This window comes from Rhinatrema bivittatum, chromosome 3, assembly GCF_901001135.1.
Source record: "Rhinatrema bivittatum chromosome 3, aRhiBiv1.1, whole genome shotgun sequence".
Lineage (NCBI taxonomy): Eukaryota > Metazoa > Chordata > Amphibia > Gymnophiona > Rhinatrematidae > Rhinatrema > Rhinatrema bivittatum.
Window position 1 is genome coordinate 449,426,979 of NC_042617.1, and position 21,798 is coordinate 449,448,776.

The window sequence follows — 21,798 nt, forward strand, 5'->3', positions numbered from 1 at the left end:
GTGTGCCATCTCTGGATTCGAATTCCAACCCAATGGAGCTTTATGGACTGACTGGGGAACCACCAGTGCTGTTTCCTCTATAACCAGCTGCTCAAGCTTCCTGGCAACTGGTATATCTGATGTAGAACCCCCTCTTGGCTCCTCTGTATCCTTAGTTGCTGGAGGCTCCACATTGCCATCCTCTGGGCTTTCTGCAGTTTCTTCCTGTGTACACTCTGCAGTAGCTCCCTCTAAGTCTCTGCCACGCTTCTCACTTAGCATCTCCTGTCCTCTCTTGCTGGACTTCTCATGCCCTTCCTCATTGGGCTTCTCACAGGAGTTGGCGCTCTGCTCCCGGCAGTGTTTGGGCACCCTACATGGTCTTCCTCCGGATCTCCTATAGTTCCACTTCCTGGCAGATCGGTGCTGCAGCCCACTGACTACTCCATACTGCTTCCTCCTGGGCAGTCTGTGTAACCCTCCCTAGGGCGCTCTCAGGGTTCTTCACTGCTCCCTTATCTGGGCTTCTCACAGAAGGTGTTTTGGGACTCCGGTAGTGTTTGGACACCCTACAGGGTCTTCATCCAGACCACCTGAAGCGCTATCATCTGGCTTCTCAATGCTGCCCCCTTCTGGGCTCACCACAGCCTCTCCTCCTAGGGCGAATTGCCAGAGCTCACTGAGCACCTGGTCAATCTCTGCTGCAGTCACCTTTTATATCTGCTACTGTCTGCACCCATCCGTCGCCCTGCCCGGCCAGGGCACCTGGGAGCAGGCTTTCTGGCTTCCCAGCCTCTGCTTGCCTTTCAAGCACCCGTGCCTCCAGCCTCGGGATTTCCCTTCCCTCTGGCTCCGGATTGCTGGGAACTCCTACCAGCCAGATGTACATGGCTACACTTCTTGCCTGCAGAGTAACTCGCTTGCTGGAAGAGAGCCCCGCCCTGTTTACATTCACCACACTCAGCCCAGGCTGGCAGCTTTTCCAGGGCCACACCCTGTTCAGCTCAGCCTTGCTGCATCGGTGTTCCTTCCTCTCTTCTTTTTCAAGGCAAAAAAATAAGGGGAAAAAAATACTTGCATAACCAGCAATAACTAAATCACTTTTCATTCTGATCTACCTCCAGCTGGGCTTCTGTTACCCGGTACAAACTTACCACTTCCTGGCTGTCCCTGCAACTGAGCCCACTCAGCTTCCTCTCTACCTGAAACTTGTAAAGTTTGGGGGTTTTTTCTTCAGTGCAGTTTGAGCCACAACCTTTCACAAGCTACTGTGCTCTGTTCACCCCTGCGCTCTGTACTTGGTTTAAGAGCCACAGGCCCCCTGTGTGTTCTTATCTACGTTTAGAACCACATGTCCTATTCACAACTCTTCCTGTACTCAAGACACTTTCTTGGTGCTGCGATTTTTTTTCTATGCAAAGGTTTAACAATAATCCCATGCATGACATCATATGTGGGAACAAGCAGTGATTCCCATAGGCCTGGAGACAAACTAGTCTGATTCCAGCCTTTTTTTTTAAAACAGTATATCTTTTGCAGCTTCACACATGCATAGCAGTAGACTGTCTTCCCTGGAGTACTCACAGTTCAGCTTTGTCTTAGCACTGTGTTTGGACAGTGTTACGTTACAGGAGCTGCCTTTCTCCTAGAGACCTGGGCCTGGTCTGGTGATCCTAGCTAGGCTCAGACCTTTATTCCCCAGTCTCTGGACATGCTCTCTGAGCTCCACCTGCCCCGCAGGATCCCGCCCACAGAGCATACGCTCCTTAGGTAGGATTTAAGGTAGACCAGGCGACTAGCTTGCTCCTACACAGGTAAATAAAAGAACACTAGGGGCACTATCTCACAGTTACTGTCTAAAAAAGGTTAAGAACATTGTGATTTCAGCCAGGAAGCTGTTTACCAAATGAGCGTATTTGTTTTATTTGTGGTTTTGAATGGAAACATTTTTCCTCTTGGTGTCATAAAGGGGAGAATGTCTTCCATTCATTGGACTGTAAAAGATCCTTGTCCTATTATTTGGAAAGAACCACATTGTCAGGTTTCTCAATTTTCAGCTCCTGTGATCCTAACAGACTGGGAATAGCTGTTGCAAAGTACGCATTGTTCAAGAGGCTAGCAGACCGTATCACACTTTGTGGTTAGTGCAGTTAGTGTAGCTGGGTTTAGAAAAGGTTTGGACAAGTTCTTGGAGTAGAAGGCCATTACTTGCTATTAATCAAATTGACTTAGAAAATAGCCACTGCTATTACTAGCTTCAGTAGCATGGGATATACTTGATTTTTGGGTACTTGCCAGGTACTTGTAGCCTGGATTAGCCACTGTTGGAAACAGGATGCTGGGCTTGATGGACTCTTGATCTATCCCAGTATGGAAATTTCTTACGTTCTTATAATCTGGCTCGCCTCCAAATCTCAGACTCTGTAAAAGTTCATCGTTAGAACCATGGATTATCTCACCTAAGAACTGTCCATTGAAAACATCTACAAAGCCATCCTGAACAAATGTTCGCTAGATATTATGCTATTAATAGTAGAAACCACTAGTAAACTGGCTGATACCATGAAAACCACTTGTGCAGAGATTAAATCTTCACTGCAAGCTTCTGAGACTCTAGAAGAATATGATAAACATCTACATGAGCATAATCAATCTATTGAGAAATTTAGAGTCGAAGTCCGTCAGTCCAAGATTACCAAACTGAAAAAGGATGAGAGAGATTATGCAGCGGGGACTATATACCCTTGGCAACGTAAAAAGACTTCTAAGCCTAGGAGAGTTGCCTTTGCCGGTTTTGATGAATCATCTTCTGGCTCTGGGCTTTTCTCCATACTAGCCACGCATGAAGAACATGGCGTTTCTTCACCGTGCCAACAAGTTAAGTTCACATTATTGAAAGCTTGAAATTGAAAATGCAATTGAAAAATTGAAAAATACGTGTTTCAACGATTTGTGCAACTGCATAATACTTTTATTAACACTATTTGGTGTATTGGATTCACTAAGCAAACTAAAACACTCATTAATGACCTATGATTATAACATCTGGCATATTAATCATATGCTATTCAGCATTATAATCCATGCCCTTATGAGGTCTGGTATATGAGAGCAAAACGTTTTTCCTCACTGTAGGTGACAGCAATTATAATAGATGAATTGTGGTGTTACAGCAATTTTGGTTCTGATTAACTTGGCTGCTACCACATATTGAATTCTTAGAGAGTTCTTACGGATTGAGCATATTTATTGTGCCATCTGCAACTATTTTATTAGGTAAATTTGTTTGGACACTAACCCAGTGCATCCAGCACCTTTATTTGGCCACGCAACGCCAAGAGAGAAGGGAGATTTCCCCTCTCCCAGGGATGACCAAAAGGATATCAGCCACCCCTGCACCGGGATCCAAAAGGAACTCTTTGCCCAAGTCAAAGGATCCACACCGTGGGGGGAAAAGGGCACAGAAAAGAACTCCCTGCCCCGAAGGAGGCGTTAAATACTTGTATGGCCCCACCCGTGCAGGACACGCACACTGGGGCGGGCTTACATTTATAAATCTTTAGAAATGTTCTGTAATGAATGATTATATATCATATGGATTGGTTGATACAAGTGTACAGGCTTGAATCAGTGAATAAGGGGAGCTGTAGAGGTTGATGCTGGATAGATAGGAGGTAAATGCATGCAGCCGGTGAGCAGCCTGATGTGGGACGGGGGTGATGTGTGAAGGAAATGTCATTATCTGGTCACTGCTCATGTCCGTGCTCCACTGCATTCCTAATGCCAAGGCTGTACGTTTGCCTGTGTAAGCCTAGCGTGCCGTTCTGTTCATTAATACTTATTCTTTGTGTGTTTGCAGTATTGCTCTTAAGTATTTGGAGCATGTTTAGAAGATAGAATAATATTTTGAGGGATTCAAATGATTGATATTATATTACAATCCATATAAACATACTAACTGCCAAGACCATAGCTATAGTGTTTTTATTACTGTATCCACTAACTATATTTTGCTGTCCAAGTACACCGAGTTTCATATGCGATGGGAAGAAATGAGTACACATGAAATTATATATTAGAGAAGTCAAGTTCTATAATGGTTTATGAAAAAAGTTATTACTTTTCAGAAGTTATTCTAGGATGCAACTAATACAACATGGCATCTTTTTAAAGTTTAAGCTGTATTTTGAAACTGCCCCATTGTTTCATAGGTCCACACAAAAACAGATGAGTTTTTATTATTGTCAATTTATAAATTTCATTCCCACAAATTATTTTTGAAAAATTTGTAATTGATATTAACTAACTTTTTTTATATTTATAATTCTAAAAAGAATCGATAGGCAGCTAGAGAACCTCAAAGATGAGCTACTGATTATAATAAGGGGGGAAAAAACCTCAGACACACAAAAAGTCGCCAACCTTTCAGAATGCTCAGTCTTGAAAATGCCATCATGGATTTAAAAAAAAAAAAAAGTTACAAAGTAGCTTTTCTAAATCTGGCTTTATCTCAAAATAGCATATTATAACTTTCTTTTCCAAAAGACCAGTGTTTAGCTAAAGGTCCAAAGTTTTCAAGGAACTTTCCAAAATATCTAAAGATTTTAAACAGTGACTGTATTTAGGCAGTGGTAACAGCACCCCTAAATGCTAAGTACCATTTTATTTTGTTCGAGTTGACTGTTGGTAGTGTTTAAAAAATTTTGCTATCAGTATTTACAATCTTTAGAAATTTTGGAAAATTCTTTAAACATTGGACCTTAAGGCAAACACAGGTCTTCTGGAAAAGGAAATTATAATTTGCCATTTTGAGGTAAAGCCCGATTTAGAACAGATACTTTGTAACAGGTTTTGGGGTTTTTTTAACCCATCATGGCAGTTTCAAGACTGAGCATTTTGAAAGATCGGTGACCTTCTGTGCTGCTGGAGTTTTCCCCTTTATATTAAGTAGTTCTTTTTTGAAGTTCTCTAGCTGCCTATTGATTCATCTTAGAATATAAAGTAATTAAATAATTATAGGTTTTTTAAAAAAAAATAACTTGCAGGAATGAAATTTATAAATTGGCATTATGGGTTTTATTCTGTGTGATTAATTTTGCCACTGGTTATATAGTTAATTTTTTTTGTGGATTGGGTTTTTATTCCAACAGCAGTTCAGTTAGACATTAAGAAGAGAAGATACAGCTTGCCCTAATGAAATAAGAATGATCATACGTAGGAGGTTTTAGCTGAAGAAGCTTGATGAATACCCACATCGTACTTTTAATGCCAGCAGAATTGAAATCCTGTACCAATAGCAGCAGCGCCTATTGTCAAGACGTTATCGGAACAAACCAGAGTAAGTAATTTGAGCGTATTTATTTCAGTCAAGCTTGTAAGAGTTCCATGTAACGAAAGTATTGCTAGGGGGATCTGTCCCTTGTGAATAAAGGTTGATACCAAAACACATTTACCTAGTTGCCCTAGAAACCAGTGTCAAAGGGCCAATGTCTCTAGAGGTCAGAGAAACAATGTGAAGTGAAATATTAGCCCCAGAGGACAGTCTGCCTTTACTCCTGTAGATGCTTTAGCCCTGAAATATTCCATCCAGTGGGCTTCCAGTGTAGTCAGCAATTCAAGGTTATTGAGCAGGGAGCTGTGTTTCTTGAATTGGTGATATCTGCAAGGATGGAATCTTTAAGTTTTCTTTCCCACTGTGAGTCTTCAGCTATTTAAGAGTCTAGATAGCAAATATTTGCAGTGGTGCTAGACTATTATTACTACTGTACTCTACTATTACTATACTTCTAATGCTGGATTCAGAAGTTAAACTAGCATTGCTATTCCTTCCTTTTTTTTTTTTTTTTTCCTGGTAAGTTGTTGGGACTGTCATACTTTATCATATGATAGCAACTATGCTCTTTATTATGACATTGCTGATTTTTCTCAAAAGGAAAGTTTTCATTCACCAAATAAATGTTTTAGGTTGTGTTCCCAAATGTCTCCATTTTATTTTGTATTGCCTCTGAAAATCCAGTAATGAGAGCAAATAAAACCGATTTCTAGACTTGTGGTGATTGATGGAATTTGTTTTCAGCAGTTGCACATACTGTATTATAACAGGCATCGTTTTATTGAATATAAGCACTTACAATACATTTTAATATCACATTCTATCTTTCTTTCCTGGGTTCCTGCTATACTACACAGGGATCTCAGACTGCCTTCTAACCACTTGGTGCTACTCCAGATGTCTTGCAGTTTGAATCATGCAGGTTCCTATAATCTTGCAGTACTTGCTGGCCTTATGTGGTTCAAACCACAAGCTGACAAGTGGCACCCTGTGGTCAGAGGGCCCCACGTAGATTAGCAGGTTCTAGCAATCATAAATAGAAGCATAGGCCATATGGTAATTTTTCTGCCTCCTATTTCTCCCTAGTCTGTCCATCCACACACATGTTTAGCTTTACAATTCCTACTATTCCCTCAGAGACCCCCTTGTACTTTTCCCATGCTTTTCTAAATTTAGATAAGTCTCCACTACCTTCACTGGGAAATGGTTCCATGCATCTATTTCCCTTTCTGTAAAGAAATATTTCCTTAGAAAACTCCTCAGTCTACCCCTCTTCACCCTTAACCCATGATCCCTCATTGCAGAGTTTCTATAGTGGCTATAGTCAGGGCCGGTGCAAGGGTATTAGGCGCCCTAGGCAAGCCTTGAGCCTGCTCCAACCCCGACCTCATTCACTCACAGGCCCCCTCTGTTACACACACTTACGTTCCATGTCCCATTCACACATGCACCCTTACACAGTCTCACACTCTCTCTCACTCTCACTCACCTTCTCTCGGCCACGAGCCAGATGGGCGCTGCTCACATCCTACTGACACTCTGCTTCTCTCGGCCGTGAGCAGAATTGGTGCCGCTTGCAGCCCCTCTGAGTCTTTGCTGTTTGTAGACCGTCGAGTCGCTGCTACTCTCTGCCGCAAGTGGGATAGGCTCCACTCACGGCCCCATATGGCTGCTCTTTGCTGACGACTGGCGCCCTAGGCCACTGCCTGGTTCGCTTATTGGGACATGCCGTCCCTGGCTATAGAAAGCCTACATTATCTTGAAAAACAAAATTCACATTTTGTTTCAATGCATCAGACTTGATGCACTTAAATGAAGATATTTTCGCTCATCAGTACCATACTGCATACTTTCCAGGGCCTAAAAAGTGTTTTATTGGGAGGCAAAGACTTTAGATATCCAAAAAACAAAACAGAAGTGCAATTGGATAAGTGTCTATTGAAGTCAGTTCTTGATGGACACACGTTTGGTAGCAATTAGGTCTCCCACCAACTTTGCCTGCCTGTATTTGACAATATTAGACCAAGCCTCTACAAAACGGTTCAAGCTCTATTAAGTTCCTTGGGAAGTGTTGATGGAAAGCAATCTTCAAGTCATGCCACAGAATTTTGATTGGATTGAAATTAGGGCTCTGAAAGGTCCACTCCAAGCCACTGACCAGTGTATCTTTGGCTGCGTGCTTTGGGTCATTGTCGAGCCGAAAGGTGACCACCTGTCCCAGTCTCAGATTTCTTGCAGACAGAAACAGGTTTTCCTCCAGTGCTTTTCTCCTTTCATATTATACCTTCTGTCCTGACAAGATTCCCACGTTCTGCTGATGAGAAACATCCCCACAACATGATTCTGCCACCAGCACGCCTCACGGGAGAGTGGCCTGGGCGCGCGCCCGTTCTCCTGTGAAGTTTTCTGTATCAGCCCGATTATCAGCAGTTTGCTATGCTGTTAATTACACAGAAAAGTGTGTGTGCATATCATACATATGGTAAGACACACACACAAGATTTGCACTAGCACAAGTCTGAAACAAAGGCCAGTCATATAGACTTCTATGAATGAAATTAATGTTCTCTCTACCAGCTGTGGGACCCCCCAGCAGTTAGACGTCCAAAACACATCCTGGTCTTGGTGGCTGGTGTATGGTTGCACTTGCCTAAGACGAAATTCTTCTAAGGGAATATTGCTCCATCCAGGAAGTATATCAAAATCATTTTTGGTTATATTTAAGAGCTTTGAAATATTCTGCCTCCTTGCTCTGGCCACTCCAGTTTCACCCCCTCCCCTCCTCAGGATAGCAGTGGGAGGAGAGGGCCTCTTCTCTCCTCTCTGTTGGTCTTCTCCAGGCTCAGCCTCACACCTCTCGCCTCCTGTTCCCTGCAGGCTGTTTGTGAAAGTATGGGTTGGAGCAAGAAGCAGAGTGAGCCGAGATTGAAGGCAGGAACCCTGTAGCTTTCTTCAGCTGATTAAATTAGGAGGTGGAGGTGCTGGGGGGGGGGGGCTTCAAGTTTCTTGATTGTATGTCAGGTTGTAAATTATGCATCAGCAAAATAATTATGCAGTTTCTCCTGATGCCCACAGAATTGCTGGAGCCTGGAATCACTGGCTATAAGGCAACAAAAGGTGATTTTTGGACGGAGGTCTAGACCTTCTATAGCCACTGTATTTTTTATCTGGTATTTTTAAACATTCTGTAAGTTTACAGAATGTGTCCACTGTTCCTACGAATCTTTTAAGTAGGAACAGTGGACACAAACATAATTTACTTAATTTATCTGCAGACCTATGGATACAGAAACTTTTTTTTTTAAATTTCAGTTGCTTTTAAAATCATTTTATGTTCCCAAACGCAGGGTACAGAATGTTCTTGAAAGACTTGAATTAAATAAAACCTGTTTCTTGAATCTCCCATCTGATGAAAAATGTGTTGATAAATGGATTAAACATGAGCATGTTTGTTACTACTGTTTACACACTTTATGGCCTAGTTTTAATTAAATGAAATATGTTGGTGCTCATATCCGTATACTTATGATAAGATAGACCGAGGCTGCTATTGTTGGGGAGGCAAGGTGTAGACATCTTTTTCTATGGTTTTGAATTTTACTACATGACGCTCTTTGAAGTTAATGTATATTTCCTTCCTTCAGTCATGCAGTCAAATCTGAAGAAGGGACCTACTGCATGTGATTCTTGAAAATGTGTACATTATATTGACTGAATAACAGAGAAATTACCACAGGTAAAGAATACATCAGCAAGTTTGGAAAGATGTACTCCATGCAGTACACGTTTTCCAAAAGTGCTTTTTACATTGACCTCAGAATTAAAAAAAAAAAAAAAAAAAAAATTCCACTTGCAATCGTGTGCATCATACACAAATAATTACTAAAGTGTTTACATTACATTTTGTAAGTGAGCTCTGCAGGTGATTGGTGGACAAGATGGAGAAAGAAGGGATTCGGGATGGATAGAAAGTTCCCAGAACTGGATGGAGTAGAGAGGAGGTTGGGGGGAAGTTGGGGGGGGGGGGGGGGGGGGGAGAAGAATCTGGGATCAAGTGGGGAAGATCTGGATTATTCAGAAATAAGGTGACCCTCCCACCACTCTTGCTTCTCATATCCCCCTCCACCCCTCTTTAATATTTTCTCCCCAGCCCCTTGCCAGTCCCTTCTCTTTCACACACACAAACCTATTCCCCTCTCATACACAAACCCCCAGAGTTCCTCCTCAAGCCTCAATTGATCCTTCCCCCAATGATCTCTCCTTAGTTTACTTTATTAATCTTGTTATCAAATACAAATGTGCTTGCCAGAAGGTGGAGGTCACCAGTGTATTGGGCTGCATCATTGTCTTCTCCTGCCCAGGGCCTAACTGGCACTTGAAATTGTGCTGTTCAGTGCATCAGTCATATCCTGGTGGTAGAGGAGGACACTGCCACTTTTCTCTTCTCAGAGCCGATGCAGGCATATTTGGCATGAATAGCTGAACCTTCAGTTGTTCACCCCCTCCCCCAGCTTACCTGTTGACAGCAGCTCCAGTCAGCGCGCTCTCTTACTGGCTGTAGTGATACCAGCACAGCACTTCCTCTTTGGCAGTATTGAATCTGGAACAGCACTCACGTATGCCTCATGCTAGTAGGATTTTGCTGCCCCCCAAAATTTTGGCCCTCTGGGTTACCACCTAGTTTGCCTAATGGAAGTACCAGCACTCTTTCCTCCTCCTAACCCAATCGGTGAGTGGGGGAAACACGAAGGGGTTTCCAGCATCAGGCCCCAATTTTGGGAGATAGTCAAGGAAAAGTTTTGTGTATCAGAGCTGAATATAATATTATAGGTGAGATCTTACTACGGATCTACTGGTGATCTCTGTCCTTAAGCATTAAGGCATACTGTTGGCTTTTCCCACTGTTTTGTCACGCTGACCAGGGACGGATTTCGGATTTTTCCACTTCTAGGAACTGTGCCCCACTCCCCCCACCAGGGAAAGGTTGGGCAACAGGGAATGGGTCTAAGGCACAGACCCAGAGTTTCTTGCAGCAGCTCAGGAGTAGATTCTTTGGCAAATATGTGAAAATTCTGAGATACACTGACAGGGATTTCCATCTTTTATATTACATTATTAACCTTTGTTATGTTGGTAACTTATTTTCCTTTTATTGGGTGAAAAAAATGGATCTCAAGTATATCTATACAGAGAAGAGATCTCAGGGATAAGGAGAAGGTGAGAGGTCCAGGGATGGGGAAAGGGAAGGGGTGAGGAATGGAGATGGGGGGGGGGGGGGGGGGAAGTGAAGGGGAGGGTGAGATTAGGAATCTGGGATGGAAGGAAAAGCAGGGAGAGGGACAAATTCTGGGATTGAGGAAGGTGGAGGGGCTGGATAAGAAACTGAGAGCTGTCCTCTGCTGAATGAGATTCAGTAAAGCTGGAAGGTAGTAAATCTTCAGCCAGCCTGCTGGCCCTCAACACCCCCTTCCATAGATTTTTGCCGGCCTATGCACAGGCCTAGTGTACCTATTGACAGATCCAGGCCTGACAATGACGCAATTTTCAAGTTGCCCAGAGTGATTACATCTACATTCCTTCCTGTTTGGTAGTTGCTAGTTCTTATCCTATTAATTGATATGTGGCTAATAGGATGTTGTGCTCCAAATATCCCAGCTCTTATTTATTTTTTATTGAAACACAGCATCCAAGCTCCTATCCAGTCTTCCGCTGTTCACCTAAGTCACCTTTTCATGGTTTTTTCACCTTCTTTGTAAAAGTAATCTTTGGGTAATCCTGGGACCAGGTGAAAATACAGTGCCATGGGCTAGTGCTCCATTCTTGCAGTAGTAAACGGTGGTTAGCTGGGTTATTCTAGGTTGCTCTCCAAGGAAAGGAAGGAGTATGAAGTCCAGTTCTAGGGTGACCTGTACTTGTTTAAGTGTGAGATGGCTAACATTTGATTTTAGATCATCTTGTTTCCTAATGGAGAAAAATAAGTCATAAAAAGAGCTGTGGTTTGTCCTACCCAGGTTTATAGGAATGGATATTTCCCATAGGCATAGGTCTGTAAAGGAAAAGATTCAGTAGGCGGGAATGAACAAGATCCCAAAGGACTTCAGGAATAATGCTGAGAAAGATCTTAGTCTGACTTATTGAGCATAACATGGTAAACTCCAGTCTTTTCAAAAAAGCTCCAGCTCCAAAAGCTCCTTCCTACATGAGAAAGCGTGGCTAGGCCTCAGGAGTCCATTTTCTCCAGACTCCTTGCAACCTCAAAGTGTCCAAAGAAATATCTTCAAGGGAGCTGTAAGTTTTGGTTATTTGTAGTATTGAAGGGACACGTAGCTCATAACTTTAGCAAACCATCACAGATGTGAGCCCTTGGGCTGTGGTATGGTTGATGTTGCCTAGTAGGTGAACCTACTAAGCCCATGCCAACAGCTAGCAGACACACCCGAGCTGGAGCTTCAACTACACAAAGCCCAATCCCCACAGGTTGAGCCCTTGGGTTTCAGGGGCTGGCAAGACTTAGGCAAGTGTCCCTTAAGGGGTGGTTGGAGGGAGTCCAGGTGCAGGCAGTGGTCAGGGCTGGCAGTGAGAAGAGATGATCCAGGTACAAGCTGAGGTTGGTAAAGGCAGCATACAAGGAGAAGCTGGTGTCTGTAGCAGAAGTCAGTACCAGGCAGCAGGTAATAGAATAGTCAGGGACAATAGCAGAGATCAATACCAGGAACCATGCAAAGACAGACAAAACAAGACTGAATGGACACTGAGGACAAGGCAACAGAGAGGCACAGGGTAAGGCAGGAAGGAGACAGCAGGGAACAAGACAAGGCAGGAACAACGAGGCTCAGAGAGGTATCAACAGGCACTGTAGACAAGGAAGGAGGACTTCTTGCTGAGGCGCTGGGGAATGGGGCTTCTGGGTAGATATGGGGAGCCTCAGTGATGTCATTATCCAGTCGCACCGAATTGGGTTTCCTGCCATGGGGCCTGTATCCTTGGTGAGAGTGCATGCGCCCACACCTGTAGGCCTACATGCAGGAATCTGCAACATTCAAGCCATAAAGATAGGATGATGTTGAGGTGGGCTGGTGGTGTCCTTGGGTGAGTGCAGCTGGTTGTGGTGCCTTCCTGTGACCAGCCAAATGTTATGGTAGCCCCCTCCTTAGGCCTCTCAGCTTAGGCTTTTGGGGGAAGTGCTGATGGAACTCCTTAGTGTGACTGGGAGGTTCCATGGAGTCCTCCATCTCAAAGGATTGTGAAAGAACATCGGCCCATTGGCTTTTCTCTGCTGGCTAGTATCTGAATTCAAAATCAAAGCGAGGGTTTAAGCGCTGGGCCTATGGATGATAATCCAGATTTTTATGGTCTGTGAAGATCATGATTGAATGTCTAGCCCCCTCCAGGAGATGGCACCATTCCTCCAGAGTCAGTTTCACAGCCAGGATTTCTCTGACTCCACTAGTATAATTCCTTTTTGTGAGGCTGAACTTCTTGGAAAAGAAAAAGCATGGCATGAGGGTCCCTTGATTATTGTTGAGTGAGGACAGCCTATACCCCACTGACAGAGGCAGAGAAAATTGTATTGAACCCGCACCTCAGTATATTGGCCAGAGGTGGTATGCTGCTAAATGCCTTCTTATTTGGAATAAAAATGAAAACCGAGATAATCTTAAATTACTACAGTGTAGAGAGATCAGTGCAGTTCTGCAAGAGCAGGGATGCTATGGTATTACTGAATTCCAACACTGGTTGTACTGTTTGGCCTAATAAGAAACTGGTTGGTTAACCCATTATGTCCTAGTGTCCTATTTAGAGCACAGCTTCTTAAATTTGGGGCATAAATAAGTAAAAACTTGAAATGGACTGAATTATTGCAATTCTTACTTCCTAATCATACATTTTGCTCATCATATTTTTTTTTTCCTGATAGGCAGGGTATTGAATCACAATTAGTGATTCACTGGAAAGGGATCCTGGAGGCTCTCGGAAGCCCCTTCTTAATTTTTTGTGAAAACAAAGTATGTCAGATTATATGGTGCAGAACTGGCAAGAGCCTCTTAGTAAGAAATTGGCAGCATAATCTCTGATCACAATCCAGAATTAATGGAGGTGGGGGAATCCTCAAACATTCCTGCACTGAGAACTTATTTTTACCAAGATTTTAACAGATGGTTTATTTTTGTTTTGTTTTTTTATTTACTTTGAGTCAGTACCAATCGTATTCTACCTGCCAAGAAATACCTGGATAGCAAGTGGAATTCATTATAACAAATCTGGATTCAAGCTTTTTCTTGGCTCATCACCAATTAAAAACTCTGTCCCATATTCTGATCTGATACCTTTATTAATTATCACTTTGAATAACAAAGTGCTGTATAAATTAATATCTAAACAAAAATATCTGCACATATAATGGCGTAACAGACACTTGTCCGAGACTGCTGCCTGATTATCCAAACACTCACAGTTGCAGTCAGATGCACTGAAATAGCAAGTTTTATTTGCCAGCCTCTTATACTACAAACCAATCATAGTTCAGCTTTTACAGAAAACAGCAAGGCCCGAAATTCAGCACCACTTAGCCAGGTAAGTTTGGACTTATCCGGCTAAGGGGTGGAGTTTAAATATTCAGCTGCATTCATCAGTTGCCACTTAGCCAGATAACTATTGATCTGTCTGAACAGTTACCTGGCTAAGTGAGTGGAACGAGCATGTTCCAGGGCATGACTACTTACCTAGCTAACTTTGTGGCGATATTCACACCTATTAAGCAGGTTTAAAGCTAGCTGGATAAACTTATCCCGCTAACTCAGTTGACCAGGTATATGTGGTGTGGCCACACCTAAGTTAGCCGGATATATTTATTCAGCTAACTTTCCTAACTAGATATTGTTTGAATATGGACCTCAACAATGTCTTAAGCATATGTTCTGGTGCAGGACATTACCTTCGAGGTTTTACTGTAATGCTCTGAGGCTAGCTTTGAGCTATAGGTTCTGTCTACTTCCCTTTAGGCTCCCTTACCTCCTGATAATGGTGGTTCCATCCACATTATGGGCTGGATTTTCAAAGCTCTAGGCATGTAAATTGGGTTACGCGCGCCGGGCCTATTTTATAAAGACCCAGCAACGCGCGTAAAGCCCCGGGACACGTCTAAGTCCCGGGGCTTCAAAAAAGGGGCGGGGAAGTCCGGGTGCAGGGCCAGAGGCCTCCAGCACAGAGGCCATTTGCCGCTGTGTCGGAGGATTGCGTGCCGGCAGGCTGCTGGCTTGTGCAACTTGCGCCTGCCCAGAGGCAGGCGCAAAAGGTAAGATAGAGGTCAGGGGGGTTAGAGTAGGGCTAGGGGCTGGAAAGGTGGGGAGAAGGGAAGTTCCCTCACAGGTCGCTCCGAAATGGGAGTGGCCTGGGAGGGAATGGGTGAAGGCCGCGTGCGCCGACCCCCGATTTTATAACATGCGCGCACCTGTGCATGCATGTTATAAAATCGGGCATCCATGTGTGCATGCACACATGTACGCCCACGCGCTTCTTTGAAAATCTACCCCTATGGTTCTACTTGACCAGGCCTTGCTCCTCAGCCATACTGCCTCCCTGACAGCATCTACTGCCAGCACATTCCAAGATATATCCTGCTACTCTGAGGTCAGCCTTGAGCTGTGCGTCCTACTATCTTTCTTAAGGTTCTCTGGCCATGTGGTAACGGTGGCTCTGTCCTCACACAGTCCTATCTGACTAGCCTCCTCTTCCTGCACAACCTCCCTTGCAGGGTTTTCCTAATGTGCTCTATCTGGCTTCCTCGATGTATGCCCTGTTCCATCTTTTACCAGGGCTTTTGTTTCTCTGGAAAGCACTTATTAATAAAACACCTGTTGCTGAATCTCTGCCCCCCTCTTCTTGGGACTACAGTACCCAGAGTCTGCTGTGCTTTTTTTTTCACTTCCTCCCTCAACACCTGTTTCCTCTTCTTGCATAGCGCCAGCCCTTTATATATCTCCAGGTTGTTTCCAGTGATGAGCTCCCTCATCACAAAATGGACACATGGTAAGAGAGACAAAACGGTTTGGATTAGCACAAGTTTGAAGCTTGTAAGCAGTAGCACCAGTTGTCGAGGCTTCAACCCTGGCTACTGTCTTTTCGCACATCTTTCATATACAATAAGAATTCAATCATCTTTAAAAAAAACAAAACAAAAAAAAAAACACCCCTCTCTGTAAAGTGGAAAAGCTCATGTTTACTTTGCCTTTTTTCTACCCCTTCCCTATCTCTGTTTACCTGTTGATATTTAAATTTCTCAAGGCAATTGAGTTGCATGTTGGAAGGCAGTGTAGCAAGACTACATCCTAAATGCTATTCACTCATTTCAACAAGCATGTGGTAAGTAAATATGAGACTCTCTACTTTAGATAGATTTTTTTTTAAAGATGAATTATGATTTAATATGAAAGATGTGCTAATGGTTAGTAGCCAGGGTTAACATAGAAATGACGGCAGAAGAAGACCAAACGTCCCATCCAGTCTGCCCAGCAAGCTTTGCACTTTTTTTTCTTCTCATACTTATCTGTTTCTCTTGGCTCTTAGTAACCTTTTGGTTCTATTTCCCTTCCACCCCCATCATTAATGTAGAGAGCAGTGTTGGAACTGCATCTAAGTGAAATATCTAGCTTAATTAGTTAGTAACCACCGCAATAAGCAAGCTACACCCATGCTTATTTGTTTACCCAGACTATGTAATTCAGTCCTTGTTAGTTGTTGTCTGTATATAGATCCACTTTTCTTCATTCCCCCTGCCGTTGAAGCAGAGAGCTGTGCTGGATATGCATTGAAAGTGAAGTATCAGGCTTATTTGGTTTGGGGTAGTAACCGCCGTAACAAGCTACTCCCCGCTTTTTTGTGAATGCAAATCCTTTTTTCCACATTTTCTCTTGCCGTTGAAGCTTAGAGCAATGTTGGAGTCGCATTAACCGTGTGTATGTTTATTGAATAAGGATATTTTCTCCAGGTAGTAGCAGTCATTCCCACGAGCCACCCACTCTTCATTCACGTCCTCTAGACTTTATGGATCCACAGTGTTTATCCCATGCCCCTTTGAAGTCCTTCATAGTTCTGGTCTTCACCACTTCCTCCGGAAGGGCATTCCAGGCATCCACCACCCTCTCCGTGAAGAAATACTTCCTGACATTGGTTCTGAGTCTTCCTCCCTGGAGCTTCAAATCGTGACCTCTGGTTCTGTTGATTTTTTTCCGACGGAAAAGGTTTGTAGTTGTCTTTGGATCATTAAAACCTTTCAAGTATCTGCTCCTCCTTTCCTCCAGGGTGTACATATTTAGATTCTTCAGTCTCTCCTCATAAGTCATTTGATGAAAACCCTCCACCTTTTTGGTCGCCCTTCTCTGGACCGCCTCCATCTTGTCTCTGTCTCTTTGGAGATATGGTCTCCAGAACTGAACACAGTACTCCAGGTGAGGCCTCAACAATGACCTGTACAAGGGGATAATCACTTCCCTTTTCTTACTCGATATTCCTCTCTGTATGCAGCCCAGCATTCTTCTGGCTTTAGCTATCGCCTTGTCACATTGTTTCGCCGACTTCAGATCATTAGACACCATCACCCCTATGTCTCTCTCCTGCTCCGTGCACATCAGCCTTTCTCCCCCATCGAATACAGTTCATTCAGATTTCCACTCCCCATATGCATGACTTTGCACTTCTTGGCATTGAATCTCAGCTGCCATATCTTTGACCACTCTTCCAGCTTCCTTAAATCCCATCTCATTTTCTCCACTCCTTCCGGCATGTCCACTCTGTTGCAGATCTTAGTGTCATCCGCAAAAAGATAAACCTTACCTTCTATCGCGTCCGCAATGTCGCTCACTAAAATATTGAACAGGACCGGTCCCAACACCGATCCTTGCAGTACACCGCTTAAAACCGCTCTCTCTTCAGAGAGAGTTCCATTTACCATCACACATTGTCTTCTGTCCGTCAACCAGTTTGCAATCCAGGCCACCACCTCGGCACTCACTCCTAAGCTTCTCATTTTATTCACCAGTCTCCTATGCGGGACCGTATCAAAAGCTTTGATGAAATCCAAGTAGATGACATAGAGTGCTCTTCCTCGATCCAATTCCTTGGTTACCTAGTCAAAAAAGTCAATCAGATTTGTCTGACAGGATCTTCCCCAAGTGAATCCATGCTGTCTCTGGTCCAGCAATTTTCCCGACTGTAGATGGAGTCACTGTTGAAAGAGAAAATAGTGAACTATTACTTTTCCCACCACCGAAGAGAGGCTAACTGGTCTGTAGTTACCAGCCTCTTCTCTGTTTCCACTCTTGTGAAGCGGGACCACCACCACTCTTCTCCAATCACTTGGCACCACTCCCGTTTCTAGGGATCTATTGAACAGGTCACACAGCGGACCCGCCAGCACATCTCTGAGCTCCCTCAGTATCCTGGGATGAACCTCATCAGGCCCCATGGCTTTGTCCACTTTCAGTTTCCCCAGCTCTTCCCATACATTCTCTACTGTAAATGGAGTTACATCTACTCCACTCCCCTCCAGTTTCTTGTTAACTAGCAACAGTCCTTCTCCAGGGTCCTCTTTAGTGAACACAGAACTGAAATATTTGTTTAATATTTCTGCCATTTCTTCGTCTCTCTCCACACATTGATCCTTTCCACCTTTCAATTTCACTATACCACTTTGAACTTTTCTCTTTTCACTGATGTATCTGAAAAATGTTTTGTCACCTCTCTTCACGTCCTTGGCAATCCTCTCTTCCGCTTGACTTTTTGCTGTCTTGATTAATTTCTTCGTCTCCCTCAGTTCTACCAGATATTCTTCTTTGTGCTCCTCCCTTTGGGATCTTTTATATTTCTTAAACGCTGTTCTTTTGGCCTTTATTTTGTCAGCCACCTCCTTTGAGAACCAGATAGGTTTCATTTTTCTTTTGCTTTTATTTACTTTTCTAACATATAGATTAGTTGCCTTGGTAACTGCTCCTTTTAGATTGGTCCACTGTTGATCCACATCTCTCTCGTTCTCCCAGCCTTTTAGTTCTTCCTCCAGGTACTTCCCCATTTCATCAAAGTCCGTGATTTTGAATTGCAAAACTTGGGTCTTTGTGCTTCTTTTCCGTATCCTTTTTGTGATATTAAACCATACCGTTTGATGATCACTGCTGCTGAGGTGGGCGCCCACCTGGACATCAGACATTATCTCCATTAGTGAGCGCTAAGTCGAGTATAGCTCCTTCTCATGGGTTCCATTACCATTTGTTTGAACAAAGCTACTTGCAGGGCATCCACGATTTCTCTACTATTATTAGTTCTGCAGATGGGATTCTCCAGTCTACATCTGGCATATGAACCTGAAATGTTAAGTTGATGTTCTCTGCTTTTAATTTTTTGTTTAAGAAAAGTGGTTAAGCAAAAAGCTATACTAAAACTAAGTTGATGCCACTGCTCACAGATTTCAAACAAAACAAGTCTGGTTTTTTTAGCTTTTAAATTTCCTCCTAAGCCCATGGACATCATACTGCTTTCATCAGGATCATAATCATAATTTTAATCTCTACTTTAGTACCACTTTATTGAAAAATATCTGGCAAACCTATTTGTGAAAGAAACTGTATAGTCTGGAAACTTTGTAAAAAGTTGATTGTAAAACTATGGGAGAGACCTCTCTCTCTGTCATAGACTTTGAAGTGAGTGATATTAGGACATTCTGTGTTTACAGTTCTGTTAATTAGGGCTGAAGATTACATTTCTTTTGTGGGAGGGGGTGGGGAAGAGAATAGTAGCTTTTGGGGAGAGGGTCGTGTGGCTCATTTTTCTGACATTGATATTCCGGATTTGATAAAGGTGATGTAAAATGGTTTCCTTGTTTGACACAGATTGTAAATCAAGTGATTCTTCCTAAGTAATCAGTAAAACCAAAACAGTTGGTAGTTCTACAAAATATATGCAGAGCCCACAATATTTTGTGGCAGATTTTTCAAGATTTTGAGGCAAGAGTTAGCAAATTCCGTGGGAGACTTTTCAAAATTCTGCTGCAGTTATGTGGCAAGTTCACATAATTTTGCATATATTTGCAATTTATTTTTACTTTTTAAAACATTTTCTGATATTTGTGTCCAATTCTTTTGTTTTTTTTTATTAAAGGAAAATGGATCTTTAGTGATTGGGGATGGGGAGGAAGAAAGGAAAGGAATCTGGGAAAGAAAGAAAGGTCTCAGAGGAGGGAAAGGAAATCTTAGGCAGGAGGAGAGTAGAGGGATATGGGGTGGAGGAGGATAGAGGCACCAAAGGAGTGGTAAGAGAATGGGAGGTAAGGGAAGGAAAGAGGGATCAGGAATGGGGAGGAGGGGGGAGGATCGGAGATGTGGAGGTGAGAAAAAAGGGAATATTGAGGATGACAGTGGAAGAGAATGCGGGTAGATTGGGATGAAGAAGAAGAGAAAGAATGAGGTGGAGTTAGTGGAGAAAGAAGCGGAAAGCAGGGTTGGGGTGAGGAGGAAAGGAAGCCACAACCCTCTCTTCTCCCAAAAGCCCCTTTGATTCCTTGGCACACCATTCCTCTCTCTCACATCCTGCACCCCCTTGCTGATGGGCTGGAGAATAGGAAGGCTGATTAGATGATCTGTGATTAGGTGCTAATCTTTGTGTATGTGCAGTGTGTACAAATGGCCAGATGACAATTCAACCAATCTAGTTGCTTCTCTCTCAGGAGACCATTGACCAGTTTACTAAATATAAACAAAAATGAGAAGACAACTCACTTTGAAAATGGTTATATATCAGTTTAAAGTAATGCTCCAGGAAAGTATCTGGGAACATCCAAAATATGTTTGAATTCTAATCAAAATGGCTTATATGTGGTTAAACCCAGTTAGTGTAAACTGTTTAAAGTAAGCAATATGCCTGAGAGCAATAAATGGCATGCTGACCTGATTGAAAATGTCTTGAAGTAATTTTGCAATAAATGATTTGAAAGGATATTACATGTGACTAATATGTATTAAGATAAATTTGTAAAGATTTGTAAAGTGCAAAAAGCGGAATCTAAATCTAAATAAATAAATAAATAAAAAATGTGCCTAGCCTCATTTGGATTTGGATTTTAGATTTAGTTACTCGATTTTTCCAAATCTGAGCTCAAGGTGCGTTACAATTCAGGTACTGTAGTTATTTCCCTTCTCAAGAGGACTTAAAATCTAAGTTATAAGACGACTGAGGGGGAAGTGACTTGCCCACAGTCACATGGAGTAACTGGGGGGAAAAGCAGAAGTTGAACCCCTAGTTCTCAGCCTGCTGATCTAAACACATAGGGTCTGATTTTCAAACATGTTTCCATGCTTAAAAATGGGTTTTACATGTCTAAATGCACTTGACCCGTGCAAGTGGGCTTTTGAATTTTTCTACAATATTTGCTATTGAATTGTCCATAGGATTTACCCGTGTAAGTGCGCTTTATGCGTGTAAATGGCTTTTGAAAATTGCTACCATAGTATGCTACATATAAATGTGTAAGTCCTTTGAAAATGACCACCTAAGTCATTCCTCCAGCATCAAGAATGCATTATCATCTAGTGGTCAGCTATCGAAGGGAGTGAAGGAATAGGGAGGATGGACTTGCTATAATCTTTCTTTCCTTCAGATACATAAAAAGGCATTAGTATCTTAGATGGAAAGTAGTAGGTCACAACCAAAGAGAAATACAGTTTCATCAAGCACAGCTGAAACTGGTTTTAACCGCCTAGCTGTTTTGAATTCTCTTGGCTTAAGTTTTAGACAAAGCTAGATGTTTATGCTGCTGAGGTATTGACACCACTACATGTTCTCATTAATAATCTCTCCTCTTGCCCCTGCAGCCCCCACCCACAAAAAAAAATAAATGCCAAGAGTCCTGTACTTCACAAGCTAAGGTTTATTCTTGGATAAATTCAGGCCAGGTGGAAATTCTGAACTGTTGGTGTTAATAGAATAGCACCAGAATAGTGTTTTGGATATTTTATTGGGGAGGGGGAGGGGATAGGGGGACAGAGTTGTTTGCTGCATATATGATTGACTTAAATTCTATAAAAATTGGAAAGCAACTGCTAGGAGTAATACATGCATTGTCCCACAGGGATGTACTTTACTGCTCGTGTTGTGAGATACGTTTCAGATTTGAAATAACTGGTTTTAGATTACCTGAGAATAAAATCACAGGTTACATGGGAATACTTCTTGTTAAGTAAATTATGTGTTGATGACAATTTTAAATTAAGGTATAATTCACAGAGAGTTTTTCAAATCTAATGTAACTACTGCAGTATCCTGTCATGTTGGAAAATGATTCTAAGGGTGACAAACAATGTTAAAATGAGCTTTTAGTTCCAGTGGTTGCAGCTATACTGGTTTTCTATATCAGTTTCTAAGAAGGAATACTTTGAAGATTGTGATTAGGAATTTTTTTCAGTAAATGGCCTATCACTTTAAGAGGTTCATGAACCAGTTTG

The 21,798-nt window shown here is 42.6% G+C and overlaps 1 protein-coding gene across 5 annotated transcripts in view; it reads left to right on the top strand.

Annotated features, from left to right (window-relative positions):
- Positions 1-21,798, top strand: part of HPCAL1 (hippocalcin like 1) — a 375,495-nt gene that overhangs the window by 200,488 nt on the left and 153,209 nt on the right. For 2 of the 5 annotated variants that reach the window (XM_029595867.1, XM_029595866.1), the window contains exon 2: positions 5,130-5,317. The exons of the other annotated variants lie outside the window; for them this stretch is intronic. The gene's annotated coding sequence lies outside the window, so the exon portion shown is untranslated. The remainder of the gene's footprint in view (positions 1-5,129; positions 5,318-21,798) is intronic. 5 annotated transcript variants of the gene reach the window in all.